This window comes from Scyliorhinus canicula, chromosome 6 (assembly GCF_902713615.1).
Source record: "Scyliorhinus canicula chromosome 6, sScyCan1.1, whole genome shotgun sequence".
Lineage (NCBI taxonomy): Eukaryota > Metazoa > Chordata > Chondrichthyes > Carcharhiniformes > Scyliorhinidae > Scyliorhinus > Scyliorhinus canicula.
Window position 1 is genome coordinate 138,236,061 of NC_052151.1, and position 22,251 is coordinate 138,258,311.

At 45.5% G+C, this 22,251-nt stretch overlaps 1 protein-coding gene across 5 annotated transcripts in view; it reads left to right on the forward strand.

Annotated features, from left to right (window-relative positions):
- Positions 1 to 22,251, forward strand: part of LOC119967520 (kelch-like protein 29) — a 499,347-nt gene that overhangs the window by 471,884 nt on the left and 5,212 nt on the right. The window lies entirely within an intron of this gene.

Genomic DNA, 22,251 nt, shown 5'->3' on the forward strand with positions numbered 1-22,251 from the left:
CTTTGGAAAGGGTTCAGAGGAGATTTACTAGGATGTTGCCTGGTATGGAGGGAAGGTCTTACGAGGAAAGGCTCAGGGAATTGAGGTTGTTTTCGTTAGAGAGGAGAAGGCTGAGAGGTGACTTAATAGAGACATATAAGATAGTCAGAGGGTTAGATAGGGTGGACAGTGAGAGTCTTTTTCCTCGGATGGTGATGACCAACACGAGGGGACATAGCTTTAAATTGAGGGGTGAGAGATATAGGACAGATGTCAGAGGCAGTTTCTTTACTCAGAGAGTAGTAGGGGTGTGGAACGCCCTGCCTGCAACAGTAGTAGACTCGCCAACTTTAAGGGCATTTAAGTGGTCACTGGATAGACATATGGATGAAAATGGAATAGTGTAGGTCAGATAGGCTTCAGATGGTTTCACAGGTCGGCGCAACATCGAGGGCCGAAGGACCCGTACTGCGCTGTAGTGTTCTATGATGCAAATAATGGCCTCAGACCACATTACAGCCAATAGCAATATACTAAACCCTAGAAATAGTAAATGCATCTGTTAGAAATTATTTGCGCAAAGAAAATAGTTCGCACAGCTATTGATACGAAGTTTCACTTTGGAGTTACTCAGCTGAATAGCACATTTGATACACATTTCTTCTGCTAAGATGGAAAAGGTAAATGGCACAGAGAGAGGGTGTTTTGTATAATTATTCAAAGAGCCATTCAACATTACATGTTATTCTGGAGGGCTGGCACATTTTGATAGTGTTGTAGTCAGGGGTTGCTGCATTTCTGAAGGATGAATGCTGCGATAATTATTCCTCTGAAAACACACATTCCTGAATGTAAAAAGGAAGTAACATTTTTAGCATGGTAAATTATGTATCACGCATTCATCAATCCCAAAGTCAATAATTATGGATGCTATGAAAAGACATCACAAAAAAATTGGGTTACATGGCAGCCTTCCTGCAAACCAGCTGGTTGTCAAAGATAGGAAGGCTCAAGTGTTTTGAGCTGAGATTGTTTAGTGCAAATGTGTCACTTGCATTTAACAACATTCTTACTGAATACATTTTTCAAAATGAGGTTACGCAATATAAAAATAGTTACTGAAAAAAATTAAAAAGGGGAAATTGTAAGAAGAATTGGCTAAAGGTCATGCTGTCAGAATGTATGTTGGCCAACCTGATTAAAGTGATCAAATTAAGAAATAGGAGAGTTGAATCTGAAAGATTGTACTGAATTATCTGATGCATATATGTATATTTTAAAATTTTTGTATATCTCACAATCTCACTCAAATCAGGTTCACAGGAGGAGAGGGCAATGTGCATATCAGGTGCAGGGTTCAGCCAGTTGCTTTGTGACTCTTCACCTTTGTGAGAACGGACAACCCAACCTCGCACATGTAGGTCATCGTTAAGGGTAATAGCAACAAAATGCTTGTTTTGATCAACACAGGATACTCCTGGGAAATGCTACTCCAGAATGCTGACAGCCTCATGAGCTTTTGCTGTGTTTTTAATGTGCCATCACAATTCGGGTAGAGCAGCATCATCTTTTAATTTGGAGTCAGCTCTATGTTAATAACTGACTCTGGGGTCTCAACCTCAAAATAATTTTTTACCAAGCACTGTTCTTTCAAAATCTGAAACTTCCCCTCTCATTTGTCAGTACTTCCCTGCATATAACAGAAATGGGCTTTGCATCCTTATTTGCATTGGCACAATTGACAAAACCATACCTCAAGAAACTTTATGCTTAACTTCCGAGTTAAGTTTCTTCTTTGTAGGCTGAGACCCTGGAGCTCTGGACAGAGCTAACACGTACACTGCTTTGCACTGCCATGGATTCTCTTGAGCAGCTCACTCCAGCAGATTCAGATGTGAGATTCTGACCAGTAGGTACACTGCCAATTTGTGTCTTTGGCTGTCACTTCCTTGAAACAAAATGATCCATTTTCACAGTCCTCTTGCCTTGCTTGCTAACAGCTAAAAAATGGAAGAAGTTCTTCTCTGTGGTTTGCACCAAAAGCAGGTACACAGGAGGCACTTGACCTGCTCTCTACTGCTGCTTATGGTCAGAAGACTGTACATAGCCTCATTTTATTCTCATTTAAAAGCAGGTAGTGTCTGCCATTCTCAATTTAAATGCTGGTAGCAGCCATTGGGTACTTCACCCGTGATTGGGGCCAGCACTGGGACGGTGCAACTGATCACACTGTGACCACCCCTACACCCACCCGCAAGTTGCGACCCACACTTTGAATGTCCTGCTTTATTACATTGGTGACAACCTAAATTCGAGTGACTTTGTTACAGCAACAAATTCAACGAGGGTGTTGTTGAAAAGCTAGTTCAATTTTATCTCTCGGACCCAATCACGTCTCATCAAGCTCGGTCCCTGGCCTGCTATAAACAAATGTACCTATCAGTATCTGAAAGAAGGAGCTTAACCCCTAAATTTGCTGAACTTTACAAAATTAGCCACATATACTGGAGAGGCTATAAAGATAGTGGGAACAAGCACAACCCCTGTGAGTTTCGGACAACAGTTAGCACAGCTTCCACTAATGGTGACGTGCGGGTTAATTCACTGAGCACGGGCGGTAGGTTCCTTTCCTTGGAAGGACATTGATCATCTATTTGGGTGTTGATGACAATTCAACAGCTTTCATGGTCATTGTTTCCCGGTCCTTTCAGTTTGGCAACTTGGTGTCATCTGAACATAGGGCTGGAATACTTCCTGGGAGTTGAGGAAGGAAAGGAAGAACACTTTATTCCTGACAGGGTTGGGTCAGAGTGGGCAAAGGCAGAAACCTAGAAATCCTGACTACATGAAAGACCTGCTGAATTTAATTTCAGGACCTCATTATAATTTTACTCTTCCGTTCCAGAATGACAGGCTGAGTAGGTGAAAATGTCAGTGAATGGAACACAGCTTTTCAGCTTTGGAAAATGGGAAATTTCAGTGTTTCATAAAGGTCAGGGGAGTCATGGTGTCAATTTAGTGCGAGTGGTTAGTGTTCATTGGAGGATCGGCTGGGGTGGTAGTTGTGATTAAAGTTTTGGAAATGGGAGGGAGGAAGAGAAAAATCTCAATCAGGAGGATGGGTGGTTGGAACCCAGAAACAAGAGAGGGAAGGAAATATCGGGGACTGGTTGATCACAGGAGTATAGAGAACAAGGAGAACCCAGAAACAAGAGAGGGAAGGAAGTATCGGGGACTGGTTGATCACAGGAGTGTAGAGAACAAGGAGAACCCAGAAACAAGAGAGGGAATGAAAGATCGGGGACTAGTTGATCACAGGAGGATAGAGAACAAAGCTTTATGGGGGTGGGAGTTGTTGGCTTTTCATATTGCAGGTCGGATTTTAGTGGGGTTGTGGTGGGGGCAGGTAGAGTGTGCAGGAGGTCACCAATGAAGGCAACTTGGAGAGGCCAAATTGGGAGTTGTCAGGCCAAAGATTTGCTGAGAGACTGGGAAAGGAATGGAGGAAGCATTAAGGCTTCTCCTGGCCCAGAGAGTCCTGAACACAGCCCAGTTCATCACACGAACCTGCTTCCCATCCATTGATTCCATCTACACCTCCCGCTGCCTGGGGAAAGCGGGCAGCATAATCACAGACCCCCTCCCACCCGGCTTACTCACTCTTCCAACTTCTTCCATCGGGCAGGAGATATAAAAGTCTGAGAACACGCACGAACAGACTCAAAAACAGCTTCTTCCCCGCTGTTACCAGACTCCTAAATGACTCTCTTATGGACTGACCTCATTAACACTACAGCCCTGTATGCTTCACCCGATGCCGGTGTTGTGTAGTTCCATTGTGTACTTTGTGTTGCCCTATTATGTATTTTCTTTTATTTCCTTTTCATGTACTTAATGGTCTGTTGAACTGCTCGCAGAAAAATACTTTTCACTGTACCTCGGTACACATGACAACAAACCAATCCAATCCATAAGCTGTGCTTTAAAAGCACCATCCTGCTGCAGCTGATCACTCCCATCTTCCTTTTAATGGTGGGAAAGCTGATAGGCAGTTGTTAAATTTAAATTGGGCTCCTGACCTCAATGTGGGAGTCTGATTTAAGTATTGCCAATAACTTCAGTGCTCTGGGACATTGTATGTGAGAGGGGTTGGGGAGGGGTGGGGGGAGCCCCTCCCCTCCCCTCCCCTCCCCTCCCCTCCCCTCCCCTCCCCTCCAAATCTGCAGCTAAGGATGGCATGGCAATTGCCTGGGAAGTTCAAATTCCCATTGCTTGCTCTGCAATAGGAATCATGAAAAGTGCGATATAAATCGCAAACTCTGGATGGTCCCAACAGTCTTACCAGAATGGTTACCTGGGAAAAGTACTGAAACCACTGCACATCATCCCCCACACACCTCTACTGACCAATTGATGCATCCACCCCAAAAGAACAACTGACCTCCCCACTTACCTTACAAATCCACCTTCTCCTTGGCTTCTGAAAATGGATGGACCTTAAACTTAACCTGCGTTACAAAATCTAGTGCCATTTTTTTTTAAAAGCATGGCTTCCTTAGACTCTATAGCGCTTGTCACAATGCCTCAGGAACGTGCTAAACTGGATGTTCTTACCTGGCCTGAGTTGGAAGGTTGGGCAAGAAAGAAGCAAATAGATATCCAGGTATAAAACTAGGAGTGAAGTAGCAATCCGACTCTGATTGCCATTTCATGGAAGTTCAGACTCATCATAATAAAGTGTCCTGCCTTTCCAAGATGGGGTAAATACCACACACACATTATGTACCCAGTGCTGTAACAATGGCAGAATGTCAGAGACAGTGGCCGGGATTCTCCCCTACCCGGCGGGGCTGGGGGTCCCGGCGTAGCGGAGTGGCGCCAACCACTCCGGCGTCGGGCCTCCCCAAAGGTGCGGAGAATTCTGCACCTTTGGGGGCTAGGCCCACGCCGGAGTGGTTGGCGCCACAACGATTGGCGCCAAAAACGGCACCAACAGCCTTTGACGCCCGGCGCCGGGGCTGGCCGAAAGGCCTTCGCCGGTTCGTGCATGCGCCGGTGCGTCAGCTACCGCTGACATCACCACCGACGCATACGCGCTGGGGGATTCTCTTCCCATCGCGGGCCGGAAAATCGCCGCGGGGGGCTCGTTGATCGGCGCGGAGGGCACGCCGATCGGCGGGGTGTGATTCCCGCCCCCGCCAATTCCCGGGTGGCGGAGAATTTCTGCCACAGTGGGGGCGGGATTTTCGCCAGCCCAGGGCGATTCTCCGACCCTGCGGGGAGTCGGAGAATTTCGCCCAGTGTCCTTTATTTTAATTGTTTTAACATACACCTCCGCCCACCACTCCCCGGGGGGCCACCTCTGCCACCTGACCTCCAATCCATAGTGGGGGTGTTAATATCATAATCAATATCTCTGGGTTGTTAGTCATCAGGCTAACATGAAAAAATGGGAAAAGAATGGTTGATTCTTAATACCCTTCGAGGCAACCAGGAATGGGTAATAAATACATTCCCTCCTGAATTCTAAGACCTTTGTGGGCCATCTGCCCCGCCCTCATCATTTAATCCACATCATATAATCCCTTCTGCTGTCCTTTAAATTGCTGAATAGGATCTGCCTCCGTAACATAACCTCCTTACACAAAGATCAACATTTTAGCCTTGTTTTGTCAGTTTTGATTGTGCTGAGAAAGCTACACGTAAAGGAAAAATAAAAAAGGCTGGCATCAGCTTTGCAAATTCATCACTGCACAATCAGCTGTGAAGCCTTGAATATAATATTCATAGGCAAAGTAGCTCCATCTGCCTTCAGTTTCCACCCTAATTTTATTACTGCCCTCATCACGGCATGTTAGTTGTATCAAAAGCAAAATGTTGCCAATGCTGGAACTCTGTAAAATAAAACAAAACATGCTGGAAATGCCAAGCAAGTCAGGCAGCACCTGTGAACTGAAAAAAAGAGATGACATTGCAAGTCGATGACCTTTTATCAGGGTTCTCTCAGCATTGGTGACTATTTTAATACTGCGAACACATACTTCATATCCTGTCCATGAATTCATTTTCTAACCTCAACAGAGCCACTTGAGCTCCAGTAATTTCCAGGCCTTCCTGACAAACCGATAATAGATTGCTTTTTTGATTTGTCTGTCATTTCTCGATAGTCTGATCTAGCTTTCTTGTGTATAAAATTAAGTTCATCATCCTACAACTGTATTGAATCATTTTCTCTCAGTTTGAATAAGTAGGACCCGGGAACTAATTATCTTTTCAGGGTAATTAGTTCTGCAAATTTTATCTATTTTGACCTTCAAAGACTCTCTTTCCTTAAATCATACAAACATTTCCTGTCATAGGTTCTCCTCGTTTCTCTTGTACTGAGATCAATGACTGACCCTTGATTTAATACTTTTACGGCTGTGTCAATAATATTTCTGTCATAGAAGTGAGAGTTTGGAAACAGACGATTCAGCCTAACGTGGAAGGCCCGAGTTTGCCCTTCACTCAGCTGCGCAGTGTCACTTCATTGCTATATTTTTCCAAATTAGATCAGTGATGGCAACCACACGCCCGACCCAAAGCCCATTCTAGATGTCAGTAATAATAATAATCGCTCACTATCATAAGTAGGCTTCAATGAAGTTACTGTGAAAAGCCCCTAGTCGCCACATTCCGGCGCCTGTTCGGGGAGGCTAGTACGGGAATTGAACCCTCGCTGCTGGTCTTGTTCTGCATTACAAGCCAGCTGTTTAGCCACTGTACTAAACCAGCCCCTAAACCAGTACTGACATTGTTTTACACTGCTTTGATTTGTGAAGCCACTAGAACAAAACTAGGACATTTATCCCATCTAGCTTGTTCCACCATTCAATAGAATCATAGCTAATCTGCGACTGAATTTCACATAGCCGCTTTTTGCCTCATATCCCTCAATAACTTTGGTTGACTTAACTTCAGACTGAGAATTACAAATTGGTCCGACACCAATGGTCTTTCGCAGGAGTTCCAAACTTCTGCCACTCTCTGTGTGCAGAGATGTTTGTTAATTTCACTCCTGGGAAAGCTGGCCCAAATATTTAGACTCACACCCCCAGGCCTACACCTCAACCAACTGAAATAGGCTTTCTCTCTTGTTACGATACCTTGGGCAAGTGCGTGGTCAATTCCAGACCCACTCATCCCGGAGTCACAGCACAAGTGAATTAACCAATAATTCTGATTAAAAATACCCAATGTCTTTGGCCACCCAATAATCACAGTCGCCAGGTTTGTAAATGTAAACAAAATGACTGTTTATTTAGAACAAGAACTATAATGAAATACTCAGCAGATACATTTTGGTAATATTAACTAATACCTAACTCCCACTTTGACTTGCCTCCCCATCCTCTGCACATACACATAAGACAGGCAAACACAGAGGGTAGAAAGAGATCAAGATCGTAGGTGAAAGGAAGAAAAAGTCTTCGTTTCAGATGATGGTTCTTAGCATACTTCCTTCACAGTAAGCTTGCAGATAAAAGTCTTCGGTTTGCAGCCTGTTATGGTCTTTCCTGTGGTTTAGAAATTCAGTACTCACAACTTCCGGGAGAGGGAGAGTCTTTGTTTCATCAATCTTTGCTTTCAGTTCGTGGTTTGTCTTCAGGCCTTTGTAGCTTCAGGAGTCCAACACCCACAGGCTACTGGAGAGAGATACAGCCCTCGCAGCAGGCTTTCTGGAGAGAGTTAGCCGGATCTCTCTGGAGTGAATTAGCTGGGTCTGTTCACCGTGCTGCCAGAATCAAAACTGAAACCTCCTTAGGTCTCTGAAACATCCCACTGGGATAAGGTCCAATCACCACCCATTATCAGGCAAAGTGCAGCCTTTTGGGCCAATTCATTGGCTCACAGCCAATCAAACAGAGTCCCAGCTCATCTACCTCACTGGTGCCAGCAAGTCTGCAGCTCCAGTTTAAACCAGCAAGTGATCTTTCCTCAAGCTTCTGGATTCTTCTGCTTGACTTAAAGACACAGGCTGCTTGCCTTAAAGATAAACGTCCATTACTAATCCATGGATCAAAAATGTAACAGCAAAAATGAAAGAAAGGGAAATGAGGGAATAAACGGGGAATAAACAGGAAGGACCCTTACACTCTTGCCATTATATCTTACAAAGTTGAAGAAAATCACCCTTAACCTTCCAAATACCAGGACATACAGTAATTATCTCCCCTTGCAACTTAACACTTGATTTCCAGATATAATTTTGGTCACCTTAAGCTGCCTTCTTCTCAAGACCAGTATATCCTTCCTAAGATGTGGTGCCCAAAAACACATTGAGTACACCAAGAGTAGCCTGATCAGGGCATTGTGTAGTTAAAGCATATTTCTATATGCGTTCAGTTTTCTAGATAAGGCCATTAGATTTTTGGGGGGATTATTTTCTGTACTGTACATGACATTTTAATTATCTATGTACCTGGACCCCAAGTCTGTTTGAATCAGCAATGTTTCCAGCTTCTCATTAGAAAGTACATTAACCTGTCCCATTGGGTCCAAAGTGGAAGGCCTTACATATGCATGCATTAAAACCTGTTTGCTACAGATTTGATGATTAATTCACTCGATCAATATTTTGTCATAATTTAATGCCTTCATTTCTACTGCTTACAATGCCACCCATCTTTTTGTCATTGGCAAATTTGGATATGCTGTTTTCTATCCACTCATGCCGTGATTAATAAATATAGGAATAGTTGAGACATCGAAGCAGATACTGAACAGCACCACTAGTCACATCCTTCCAATCAGTATTTGCCATTATCTTTACTGTCCGTCACCTTCCGATCAATCAATTGCCTAACTAAGCCAACTATCTGTCTTCAAATCCATGGGCTTCAACTTTATCTAACATTATATGTTGAGGATCTTTATCAAATGCCTTTGGAAGTCCATATGAATAATAGCTGCGGACATTTCCCTGTCCACTAAGTTGCCTTTTCAAAACGTTAAACCAGATTTGTCAGGCATTCTGGCTTTCTCTGATCATGTGAACATTTTTGCAATAATCAGTCATCCTATCTTAAATTGTAGTCTCTAGTAATTTTGTGACATAGAACTTACCTATAATTCCCAGGTTTCCCACTGACACTTCCTTAAATAGCAAAATTACATATGATCTAAGATAAATGTTCCTGAACTGAGAGAATTGTGAAGATTATAGTTAGGGTATCTGTAATCTTGTTACTCACTTGATTTGAAACCCTGGGATGGAAACTATCTGATCCTTCAGACTGCCATTATTTCCTTCATGTCTGTTACTTTGCTTGTGCTAATTTTGGTGAGTTTCTTTATTTGCTTCTTTGGGATTTCTGACAAACTGACTTCTTCCTCTACAGAAAATATTGATGCATTGTAATTATTCAACATGTCCACTACCTCCTCACTTTCACTGGCAGTATCGCCGTTATTAATTTTCACGCAACCCCACAATGCTCGTTTTCCAAATACAACTGAAAATACCTTTGGGTTGATCTTTGAAATTTAATGCGTTTATGTTTAGTTTCATGTTGTCTCTTTCTTATGTAGTTGTCCATGGCTGTTTTTTAGCAAGCAGAGTATTAGCTTTTTTGGTGCATAGACTAGTTCAGTCTCACACTCCATTATTTGTTAAACATTTCGCTCTGATCATCTGTTGTCTTAACCATTAACAGATTTGTGAAGTTTACTGTGGACAGTCTGTCTCATTGCACTGAAATCAGTCTTAAATAAATCTAGAATCTGAGTAACTATTTTGCATCTCTCTCTCTTTCAAGCACGCCATTGAACTCAATCATATTTATGGTTGCTATTAAATAAATGTTCACGCACTATTAGGCTGTTAGCTAAATCTGTCTCTGGTTGCTGAAACTAATATGGCACACCCCCTTGTTAGCTTTTTCTGCAGAAGACTATCATAAGAATATTCAAGAAATTCACTACCTTTCTGGAACTTTCTTGTGCTCGTCTGTTTATCCAAATCTATGTAAAAGTAAAAATATGTAAGCCATGACTTAATTGATAGGACTGTCACTTTTCAGTCAGAACAATTGTGGGTTCTACCTCCAACTGAGCCAATATGTTTGATGGAGCTGGAGTCCCCCACCCCCCACTTCTCCTGCTTCCCCCTTTGGACAATTTTATGGTCCAGAATTCCATGGTCCACATTCTGGCTGTGCTTCCAACAGCCTTTAGCCTCACTCTTGTAGATAGCAAGTACATTGTACATATTGAACAGGATCGACTTCTACAAACCCATGTTCTCCATCTTACCTGGGTTCCCCCAACTCTGAACACTATCAGCTAAAGCAAGACATTCTGAACCTGTATTTCTGTACGTGAGGAGGTGGATGTGGCAAAGCATTCCATTACAGCTTGACTGTGGCAGCTGTTATTGATATAAAGTAGCTGTGAGATGCAGTGAGAGAGCTGTAGGAGGTCTTGGCATGAGCAAGGCATGTGGGACAGATTGAAAGGCCATATTTTGTGGCATGAAATCTTGCACCATCAACCTTCTACATCTTATAATTAGTCTTGCCCTGCCAAGTTCCTTATACGTAGTATGTCATTGTCTTATTATTCATCCATTTTCTGTGTGAAAAACTTGTTCAATTCCTTAACACTGTCAGCATGGTCTCACAGCTGTCAGAGGAAGGTTGGAAAAATTGTGGATTCAGACTCAAACATTTCAGTTAATGTGTTGTGTTTACTCCGGATATTCTAGGCTTGTGTAAATATTATGATATTCATCCAGAGTATTGGTTTTACCAAACATAATCTGCGGGATTCTCCTTTGGTGGGATCCTCCACCTGGCCGCAGGATGCCTGCCTTTTCCAGGCGGCCTGGGGTAGCCCACAATGGGAAACCTCACTAGCCGGTTGCAAGAAAGGAGAATCCCGCTGCCAGCAGGATCACGCCGCACTGGAACACGGGGCTGGTGGGACAGAGAACCCCACCCAATGTTTGTGTTCATTGTGCATTTGAATTATTTCGATTTTGCAACTGCTTAAAGAGACTCCAGCTCCATCAAACATATTGGCTCAGTTGGAGGTAGAAGACAGAATAGAAAGGAGTGTACAATCATTGACAGCATGTGGTAAATGATATTCCCCATGGCTATGTACTGGAACTCCAGCTTTTCACCATCTACATCAATGACATGGATGAAGCAATGGAATGCTGTTTATCCAGGTTTGCAATTGTCTCCAAGCTAGGGTACAGTAAATTACATAGATGTGAGCAGGAGGATTACAAACGGACATAGACAAATTAAATGAATGGGAAAAACAATGGCAGATAGGTTGCTCTTTCAGAGGGTTGGTGCAGATTTGATGGGTTGAATGGGATCCTTCTGCACCTTAGGGATTCTATGATGCAGGTGTGAGGTCATCCACTTTGAACCCAAGAAAGACAAATTGGAAGATTTTCTTAATGCTGAAAGAATAGGAATAGCCAGAGGAACAAAGGAATGCTGGTCCAGAACTGGAATCATTTAAAGCAAATTAACACTTTCAAAATGCAATCATAAAGGCAAATAGAGGGTTTAACTCTCAAGGGGCTGTAATACAAAAATGAGCCTGTTATGCTTCAACTTTGCAGTACACTGGTCGGACCTCGTTTGGAATATTGCATTCAGTTTTGGGTACCGCACTTCAGGCCTTGGGAACAGATACAATAACTACTGACCAAATGTCACAATGGGCTAAAGGATTGTATTAGGAGGCAAGTTGCATAAATGTGGCTTGTAGTTCCTTGTGTTCAGAAAGTTTGAAGTATTAAAGTGATAAAGGGATTTGGAACTGTAAGTACAGAAAATCTATTTCCTCTGTGTAGAGTTCAAAACAAGAGGTATTAACTTAAATTTAGAGATGGTATTGAAGTTAGTATCAGGAAGCATGCACAGGGTAGTGGAAATCCGAAACACACTCCCACAAAAGGCTCCTGGATCAATTTAAACTTTCAAGGCTGAGATTAACAGGTTTTTATTTGTTAACGGCTTCCAGAGATACAGATGAAAGGTGGGTAATATAAATGGGCTGAATGGCCTGCACCTTTTCCTCTATTCCTAAGGAATAACCAGATGAATTGCATTGAAATGCAATACAAGGACACCTACAAATATTAACATGAAGACAATCTTTCTCTGTCTCAAAGAGAAAAGAAAGATTTGCTGAATGATCTTTTCAAAAATAAATTTTCTTTAAACTGCCAGCATCACTGGTAACCTTTTGTTTACTAATTGGAATTTAATATTATGCACTAATTATATTTCCTGATAACTCATATTTTACTACAGTGAAACTTACACTCTTATCTGGAATCAGAAACACCTCAGATGTGATCAAGTTCTGGTGCACATCGCAAAGGGCTCCCAAAAGTACTGCTGAACCAATAGCTGCATATGACACAGTGTGGCACACTGGCCTGCTTTCTAAAGCTGTCCAGAATGCTTCCAACCTGGGTGGGGACTGCTGTTGAAACATTCCCTCTCAACAGAGGATTCAGAATCCACATTGGGTAAGGAAGAGGTGCATCGAGAATACTGGCCAACAGACTAGTCCCAATCCTGTTCAACATATATATCAATGACTTGCCAACAACCCATGCCCCACAAGTTCATCTCTTCTGATGTCATCTGTTGTGCCACCTAAGCTCCGTTCTGCTGCACTCTGGACCAGATCCTTAACAAAGAGGTTACAAAGTTGATGGGCTATTGCATCTGTTGGTGCCTCATGTTGAATCCCTCTAAAACCATATCCAATATATTCCACCTCCAAAACACCAGTGCCAAAAAGGAATTGCATAGCTACATGGATGGCCAGACTAAAGCATGATCCTAATACAACATTCTTCCAGATAGGACTCTGTCCTTCTCAGAACATTTGGAAAAAGCAGCAGCAAATGTCAAAACCAGAAACAATCTACAGCCAAACTTGCTGGATCTACATGGCGTGCTGCTACCATAATGCGCTGGATCTCAGCACTTGCCTTATCATGCAGAGTACTGTGCACCTGTTTGGCAAAGATCGCCACACACATATCTTGTTGATGTCAATCGAATGTAGCAATGCTCATCATAACTGGAACTATGCTCAGCAACCCTCCTTGGGCTACCTGACCTCGCAAACATTCCACCACGTATCTGCTGACTGACGAAGGAAGGGGCTGTAAAATTCCGCACAGAAAATGAGGAGGTTATCACTTGACTTCAGGGATTTGCATTCGCTAAATTAATAAATAAATAAAGGGAGCAATTTAACAGCCTTGTCACATCTGGCGGGAATCTGTGCAAACCGGTTAGATCATGGGAGCAGCCTAAATTGGGAGCCTCGCGTAGTGGCAAGTGGTTTGCAATCTAACCAGCTCGCTCCTGTTGGTGGATTCCGGAACACGCCTCGGACCAGCAAGAAACCGATAATCACCGATTAAGCCAATCTCCATTCATTAATTAGATTGCCGCCCAATCTTATGGCCCCCTGGGATCTTACCAGCCCTCCAGTGAGTGGTCCTGTGAGCGATGATTACTACTGGTCCAGGCAGCATGGACCAGGCAGAACAGCCTGGGGGAGTCTCCCAGACCATTGGAGGCCCCAGGGTGGTCAGGAACAGGGCAGGTTGGCATCCCTGCTCTCCCCCTGGCACCCGGGTACCATGGCACCTCCCAGCTGGCACTTTGGCACTGCTCCAGGCTTGTAGGAACACTGACAGGGTGGTGGTGCCAGGGTGGCACTGCATTGGATCAGGACTATGAGAGGAGGGAAGAGGTGGATATGGAGTGTGGGTGGGTGTGAACGGGCCTCCAGAGGATTGCAGGGGTGAAGTGTCAGGGTCCTAGACGTGGGGGCCTGAAAGGGGGTGTGGGACAGCATGAAAGGGGAGAGCCTCAGCGACCCCATAGCAGAATGTGCTCACTTGGGAAGGGTGGGGTGGGGAAAGAGTGTGGGGTACTGACCATGAGTGTGGGCAGTGGCATTGCCTGTGGGTGGGGTCCCTCAAGCTCACTGAGAGATCGAGGCACCCTTCCAAAATGGGGGTTCGATCTCTGAGGAGTCGATCTGGCCAGTGAGCTCAGCTTACCAGTGATGAAAATAATTTGTGTTGGCTCACCAGGAGAGGAACTCGCAAGGACCCCCAAAAAAGACTAAGTATCGTTAGATAGCGGTCAGGAGCTTGCCAACGCGGCCTTCAAGAAACTCCGAGGAAGCCTCGCTTGCTACGGCACTTGGAACTGGTCCCGTTAAATCACGCCCAAAATCTCTCAAGGTGCTGGCGTATAAATTAAAGAAACCGATTAGAATCTAATTTGAAAATATAAATTCCTCATAGTTAGATGCTGCAATTTCCAAATTTCAAAACCCGTGCTTTTAGATTAAGATTTTACACATTTAATATTATCTAGATAAATTATTTTACATATTAATCAATGAAACACAAGCATAGCAATGAAATGTATAAAGCTCTCTGATTTTAGCCATCTGTATTTATACAGGTTTGATTATCAATAATATATACTTGCAACAGGCATATGATATAAAGGGCTGTTCGGGACAAATCGACAACCTGCACAAATGTATTTTCTTTGTCTTTATGTGCCAGCATCCTGGAAAGTATTCTACATTTTCATCATATTTGCTGATGCATATGGTAATAGAAAGGCAAAGTGACCATGATATAATTCTTGTAACATACCATTTTACTCGAATGCGATGCATTGGTGAAGCATTTTCAGTGTCCTACTGAACAGTGTGTATGGAATGCAGCAGTGACATCTAGCTGTGGGGCATGTAAACAAGTTGCGAATGAGCCTTGTGTTAATGGACCATTGCCAAGAGTTTTCAGCAATGCACTTCCATTAAAGGAGGGAGAAGAACTGAGTAAGCTTTTCACGACAATTGCAACATTAAGCCATTCACATCAATATGTTATTATTTTATGGATATAGATTGGCACAATTTCAAAAAATACCTTCTCTGCTTCTCTTTAAAAAGCAGTGAATTATGTGAGGATATGTCTGCAGAGGTCAGGCGAGGCTCTGGAATACCTAACCAAAGAAACTTTTTTTTTCCATGTTTGAGACCAAAATGTAAATGGACAAACTACTAAACCACCACAATGACAGACCATGACCTCGCTCAATACTGATAGCTATGAAGAATAGGCATTCTCATTTTTTTATCTTCCTTACTTAGGCTAAATATATAACTTGAGGAAAGAAATTTGCATGAATTTAACATCTTTTCATGTTTATCATAAACGGCTCAAAGTACAGTGGTTAGCTCTGCTGTCTCACGTCGCCAAGGTCTCAGGTTTGATCCCGGCTCTGGGTAACTGTCCGTGTGGCGTTTGCACATTCTCCCCGTGTTTGCATGGGTTTCGCCCCCACAACCCAAAGGATGTGCAGGGTAGATGGATTGGCCATGCTAAATTGCCCCTTAATTGGAAAAAATGAATTAAAAAAAAAAACACCTCAAAGCTTTTTGCACGCACTTAATTACAGTTAGGAAAGAAAATTCAGCAAATTACCTTCCTGTCCTATGCAAAACACTTTAATTGAACAGTAATATAAATTTTTGTTTGCCTTAAATTAATCATGTTCAATTCAATAGAATACAAATAGTTACAAATCAATAAAAACAAGAAACTAAAGCGACCTTGAGAACAAATTATCGGATTTTGTTCCCTACTAATGGGAAATTGTACTTATGCTCATGAATAATATATATAGTTTATTATAGAGTTATTCAGAGCAAAGGAACCTCCATTTGAGAGGTGCTTTGCTAAGCAGATTTCTCAGTGCACTTGAATCCATTGAAAATAATGCAAGTCATTTCATGACTAAGGAATTAGAGGCTAAAGAAAGATCTTGACCTCAGAACATCCTAAATGTTTCGCATCCATTAAACATAGGGCGCAATTCTCTGGAAAAATTTCTATGTATGATAGCGAGCGGGAATTGCTGCGAGCATCCCGGCGCTCAGCCGGCAACGCAATTCAAAATTAATTGGTCCACTTAACGAGGCCTCATAGACTTCTCATCGTAAATGATGGCTTGCCAGCTGATTCGCCGGAACCGCGCTCGGCAACCCCCCGTTAACTAGGTTGAGCAGCATTTAAGCTGCACTTGCTCAGCCAAACCCAGCCAGCTCGCAACAATGGCGCCCAGGAGACTGACCCAAAGATTCGGAGATGCTGACCTGGGGAGGCTCTGGGACGCGGTGGAGACCAGGAGGGATGTCCTGTTCCCACGAGGGTCCCAGAGGGTGAGCCACAAGGCAGCCAGAGCTGCTTAGGATGAGGTGGTAGCAGGTGTCAGCTTGAGGAGTTTGACCAGGAGTACAGACCTTCATTGCAGGAAGAAGGTCAACGGCCTACACCAGGCAGCACTAGTGAGTGGACACCAATGCTCCTCACCATTCCCTGCTCTATTTCCCCCCCCCCCCCCCCCAAGGGACTATCCATCCCCAACTCCCCATGTGACCCCCAGCTCTTCCTCCCCCTCAATCCCCCCCAACCGCACCTTCACACCCCCTTTCCAACACTTGTGGCTAACAATGTCCTCTCTGTGCCTCCTCAGGAAAAGCTCTGCCACAATCGCCGGGAGAGGGCCCAGACTGGCAGAGGGATGCTAGACATAAGAACCTCATCCCCATGTCTGTCGCCCCCACCCTCCACCAGTGCAGATGCACGCACCTCAGTGGGACATACCAGTGGACAGGCTTCGGGAGCACAAACTGGTGAACACCATACTGCTGCTGATGCACATCAGGTGGAGGCAGGAATCCCCAGGCGAGACAGCAGTCGGAGGTCGGCTGGATCACAATACCCAGCTGGGTTCCAGTCTCAAGCTGAGCCTGTGGTACAGAGGTACCCGGAGCTGATGGAGATGTTAGGGACCAACCTGGGCATTCAGAGGGAGATGTCAGTGTCACTCCAGCAGATCCATAACTGCTTGGAGGAGTCCCAGAGGCTAGGGGCACAGGAGACATCGGCAATGCGTGGCACCAAGGCCAACACAGTTAGGGTGGTGACCGGAGTGGAAAACCTGGTGCATGACGTTGGCACCATGAGCAAAGATGTCCAAGGCATCGCGCAGTTGGTGACGGCCATGGCTGAGGGTCTCGGCAGAATGTCCGACTCGCTGGGGGATGTGGCCCAGTACCAGGCCGACCTTCATGAGGTTCTCCGGGACATGATCCGCTCTCAGATAGGCATGGCCGAGGCACTGTGGAGCTTGTCCCAGTTGTTGAGGCGCATCGCTGAGAGCGTTGACACCGTGGTGCAGACCATGGGAAACCAGCAGGGCTGGCAGAGCCATATGATGCAGGGGCAGTTAGGGCGAGAACCAGTTCCCCCTCTGTCCCAAGGTGAAGTCCAGGGCCCTAAGGGCACTGGTAGGGAGGACGTGGGTGCCAGGTGCTAAGCTGGACTCATCCCATGGAGTAGCGACAGTGGCCACAGCTCCCTCAAGTTCCACCCCTCTGATGAGTCAGCGTCTCGCAGTCAGCACACGGGACAGGGCGGCACGGCTGTGCATGTGGCACCAACAAGTGAGCCGGAGTCTTCAGGCCCCAGGGCCCCCAGAGGACACCCGCCAGGGGCATCAAAGGCCACGGGTCAAGGTAAGCAGTTGATGTGCATCCTGGGGAAACACCAAGACGTAGTGGTAAAGCTAGGAGGGCCAGACACATCAAGGATCACTGAGGGTACCAGGGTAGGGTTTGGGGGGGAGGGGGTTGGTGGAGGGTTCAGGCACCATCGGGTTTGTGTACAACACATTAAACACCTTTTCATAAAACCATCATGATGCCTCTTGACCCTTTGCCCATCTCCCCAGCGCATCCCCCCCACGTCGGCCCACCCCTGTGGAGGTCGCCACCCCCGCATCGAGCACTGGGGTGGCAAGCCCAGTGTCTCCGGGCTCTTTGCCTGTAAACAAAGATGACTACTCACCTCCTCTGCTCCCCACAGAACCCCTTCCACCAGGTACATGTTTTTCATAATGAGTACTAATCGCGCAAGCATGAGTACTTGCTGGGGAGGCTGACGAATGACGGGAGGCCGTTGCATATGGGGTCGCTCTGATTAATTGGATGGAAATGGGACTTAAGTGGTGATAATTGGTTTCTCGCCACGCTACGGCGAGATCCCGATTTCACCTATTGGTTCCAAATCGTGGATCTTGTTTTGACCTATCCCGCCATTCACTGGCCTCGCTACGCTTGAACAAGAGCGCAACAAGGCTGGAGAATCGCGCCTATAGTTACTACTGCAATGTGAGTAAAATAGCAGCCAATTTATGCATAGCAACGTCCCACCAACAGCAATGAAATAAAATTCAATATTAGATAAAAGATAAATGTTGGCACTCTTTTCTGAATTGTGCCATGGGGTATTTTGCATCCACCTGTTTGAGCAGACAAGCTCCTCTGAAAGGTGACAACACCCCCTAGCAGTGGAGCACTTCCTCAGTACTGAACTGCAGTATTGGCATGAGTAGATGTCCTCAAATCTTTAAAGTGGGTTTGAACGCAAAACCTTGTGACTTGAAGGCTACTGGTGAGTCAAGTGTATTTATTTGTAAAGTGGAAGAATGTTTACCATAATGGTTTACAATTGATACAAAGTTCTGTATATATTGAGCAGCTGAGTGAAAGGAGTGGGCTGAGGAGCAGTCAAAGGCAACAGTTTGGCAGGAAGAAATAAAGGCTTGGAATAAAATTACTTATGATACTTTGACAATGTCAAAAGCAGTACCATAAATTATCCACATATGTAGGCTTTGCTTTGATTCATCATGCTATCCTCCTAATATTAAAAGCAATATCAAAATCGCACGCACACAAGTGAAATCATGCTGCTTGTTATATTATATATTATACTTTGACACAGATTAAATTGCAAAAGCAGGAACCACTTCAATATAATGTTGAATATGGTACAAATAATCAGGATGGGTGTCAGATTGACCTATTTGTAAACCCAACTCTCTCTGGAACCCCAGCCTGACGGTTTCAGACCTGCACAAATTTGTTTTCTGTGGTTTAGGTTTCTAAGATGAGTAGGACTACACATGAAGCAATGTAATTGTATCTAAAGCTATCTTTCATTTAGTTGTCACTCTTGGGATAATGTTCATATTTTTAGGAGCTCCAAAATTAATAAAAATTGTTTGAATTGCACATGTTGTAATATCACTAAGTGAATCACAATTCAGTTAAATTTTTGAGCGGCAGTTTGAGCTGACTTTACAAACTTGTAGTCAATGTTTGAGATATTCCCTCCAGTTTTGCTCGTAATGTCCCAGGCTGAAACAAACAATTTCAACATCCTAGTAATTCAAGCTGAATTTCAAACTCATTTCCTCACTGCCTACTTCCAATTTCTGGTTCCAACTTTTCACAATACATCTGTTGTTGAAATCTTCATCCATATTTCAGTTACCAACAGATTCCACTATTCTAATGTTGTCCTGTGGATCATTCGCCTTCCATCTTTCATCTTCTGTAAACTTGAAAATCATGCTGTCTTCAAGCATTGCCTCATGCTCACTGATCTACATCGTCTTCTGGCTAACCAACACCTTGATTTTAAAATGCTCATCCACGTGTTCAAATCCCTCCATCGCCTTAACCCTAACTCTGTAACATCCTCCAGCCCTACAACTCTGAGTTCCTCCAACGCTGGCTTTTTGTGTAACCTAATCCCTTTGAAATAACATTGGCAGTCACGCCCCTAGCAGTAAAGCTGAAGCTCTGGAATTCCCTCTTTAAACCTCTCTACTTCACTCTCATCCTATAATACTACCTCAATACCTAGCTCTAAGTAAGTATGTGATCACCCATCCAAATATCTCCTCCTCGACTTGTGTCAATGTTTGTCTCATCATACTTCTGTGAAGCACCTTGAGACGTTTCCCTACAAACCCCCCCCCCCCCCCCGGGTTGCTGCTGCTATTGACCAAGATACCTATCTTTGAGCCAGAAAGTCCAGAAAAGGCTGCCACTGTTTATAGAACCCTTGTACTGATCCTCTCAGGGCAAATTTGACCCTCTCCAATTTTATAAATCCCGCCATGTCACTGATCCAAGTCTCCACACTTGGGGGCCTCGCATCTTTCCACTGCATCAAGATCCTCCGCCGGGCTACTAGGGACGCAAAGGCTAAAACACCGGCCTCTTTCACCTCCTGCACTCCAGGCATCGCCACAACTTCACAAATCGCGAGTCCCCAACCTGGTTTGACCCTGGATCCAACCACCCTCGACACCGTCCCCGCCACCCCCTTCCAGAATTCTTCCGGTGCCGGGCATGCCCAGAACATATGGGCATGATTCGCTGGGCTCCCCGAACACCTGGTGCATCTGTCCTCACCCCCAAAGAACCTACTCATCCGAGTCACAGACATATGGGCCCGATGCAGCACCTTAAATTGGATGAGACTAAGCCTCGCACGTGAAGAGGAAGAGTTGACCCTCTCCAAGGCATCCGCCCAAGTCCCATCCTCTATCTGCTCCCCTAGTTCCCCCTCCCATTTAGCCTTCAGCTCCTCCACTGACGACTCCTCCACCTCCTGCATTACCTTATAAATGTCAGCCACCTTCCCCTCTCCGACCCACACCCCCGAAAGCACTCTGTCCATCGCCCCCCGCGAGGGCAGCAAAGGAAATTCCTCCACCTGTCGCCTAGCAAACGCCTTTACCTGCAAGTATCTGAACATGTTCCCTTGGGGGAGCTCAAATTTATCTTCCAGTTCCCCCAGGCCCACAAACCTCCCATCAATAAACAGGTCCCTCAATTTACTGATGCCCACCCTTTGCCACCCGCTAAATCCCCCATCAGTGTTCCCCGGGATGAACCGATGATTTCCACCCAATGGAGCCTCCATCGAGCCCCCTGTTTCCCCCCTATGCCGTCTCCACTGTCCCCAGATTCTTAGGGTCGCTGCCACCACCGGGCTCGTGGTATACCTCTTAGGAGAGGGCGGCAACGGCGCCGTTACCAGGGCACCCAGGCTCGTACCTCTACAAGATGCCATCTCCATTCTTTTCCACCCCCCCCCCCTCCAACACCCATTTACGCACCATTGACACATTGGCCGCCCAATAGTACCCCAAAAGGTTGGGCAGCGCCTGCCCGCCTCTATCCCTCCCTCGCTCCAGGAAAACCCTCTTCACTCTCAGAGTCCCATGTGCCCACACAAAGCTCAAAATACTGCTAGTCACCCTCCTAAAGAAGGCCCTGGGGATAAAGATGGGCAGGCACTGAAAGAGGAACAAGAACTCGGAAGCACCGTCATTTTGATGGACTGCACCCTCCCCGTCAACGACAATGGCAGCATGTCCCGCCTCTTGAACTCCTCCTCCATCTGATCCACAAGCCTGGTGAAATTATGCTTGTGAAGAGTCCCCCAGTCCCTGGCCACCTGCACCCCCAGGTACCTAAAACTCTCCCCTGCCCTCCTAAGCGGGAGTCTACCGATTCCCTCCTCCTGGTCCCCAGGGTGCACCACAAACACCTCACTCTTGCCCAGATTTAGTTTATAGCCTGAAAAGGTCCCAAACTCAGCTAGCAGCTCCATCACCCCCGGCATCCATCCCACTGGGTCCGCCACATACAGTAGCAGGTCATCGGCATACAATGACACCCTATGTTCCTCCCCACCCCGCACCAAACCCCTCCACCTTCCTGAATCCCTCAACGCCATCGCCAACGGCTCAATTGACAATGCAAACAACAAGGGGGACAGGGGGCAACCCTGCCTGGTCCGTCGGTAAAGCCGGAAGTACTCCGACCTCCTCCCATTCATGGCCACACATGCCATCGGGGCCTCATATAGCAGCCTCACCCATCTAATAAACCCTTCACCAAATCCAAACCTCCCCAACACCTCCCATAAGTACCCCCACTCCACTCTATCGAAGGCCTTCTCCGCATCCAGCGCCACCACTATCTCAGCCTCCCCCTCAATCGCCGGCATCATGATGGCATTCAACAACCTCCGCACATTCGTGTTCAGCTGCCTTCCCTTAACAAAACCTGTCTGGTCCTCGTGTACAACCCCTGGCACACAGTCCTCTATCCTGGTGGCGAGGATCTTTGCCAGCACCTTGGCATCCACATTAAGGAGAGATATGGGCCTGTATGAACCACACTGCTGGGGGTCCTTGTCCCTCTTTAAGATTAAAGAAATCAGCCCCGCGACATCGTCGGGGGCAAAGTCCCCCCTTCCCACGCCTCATTAAGTGTCCGCAC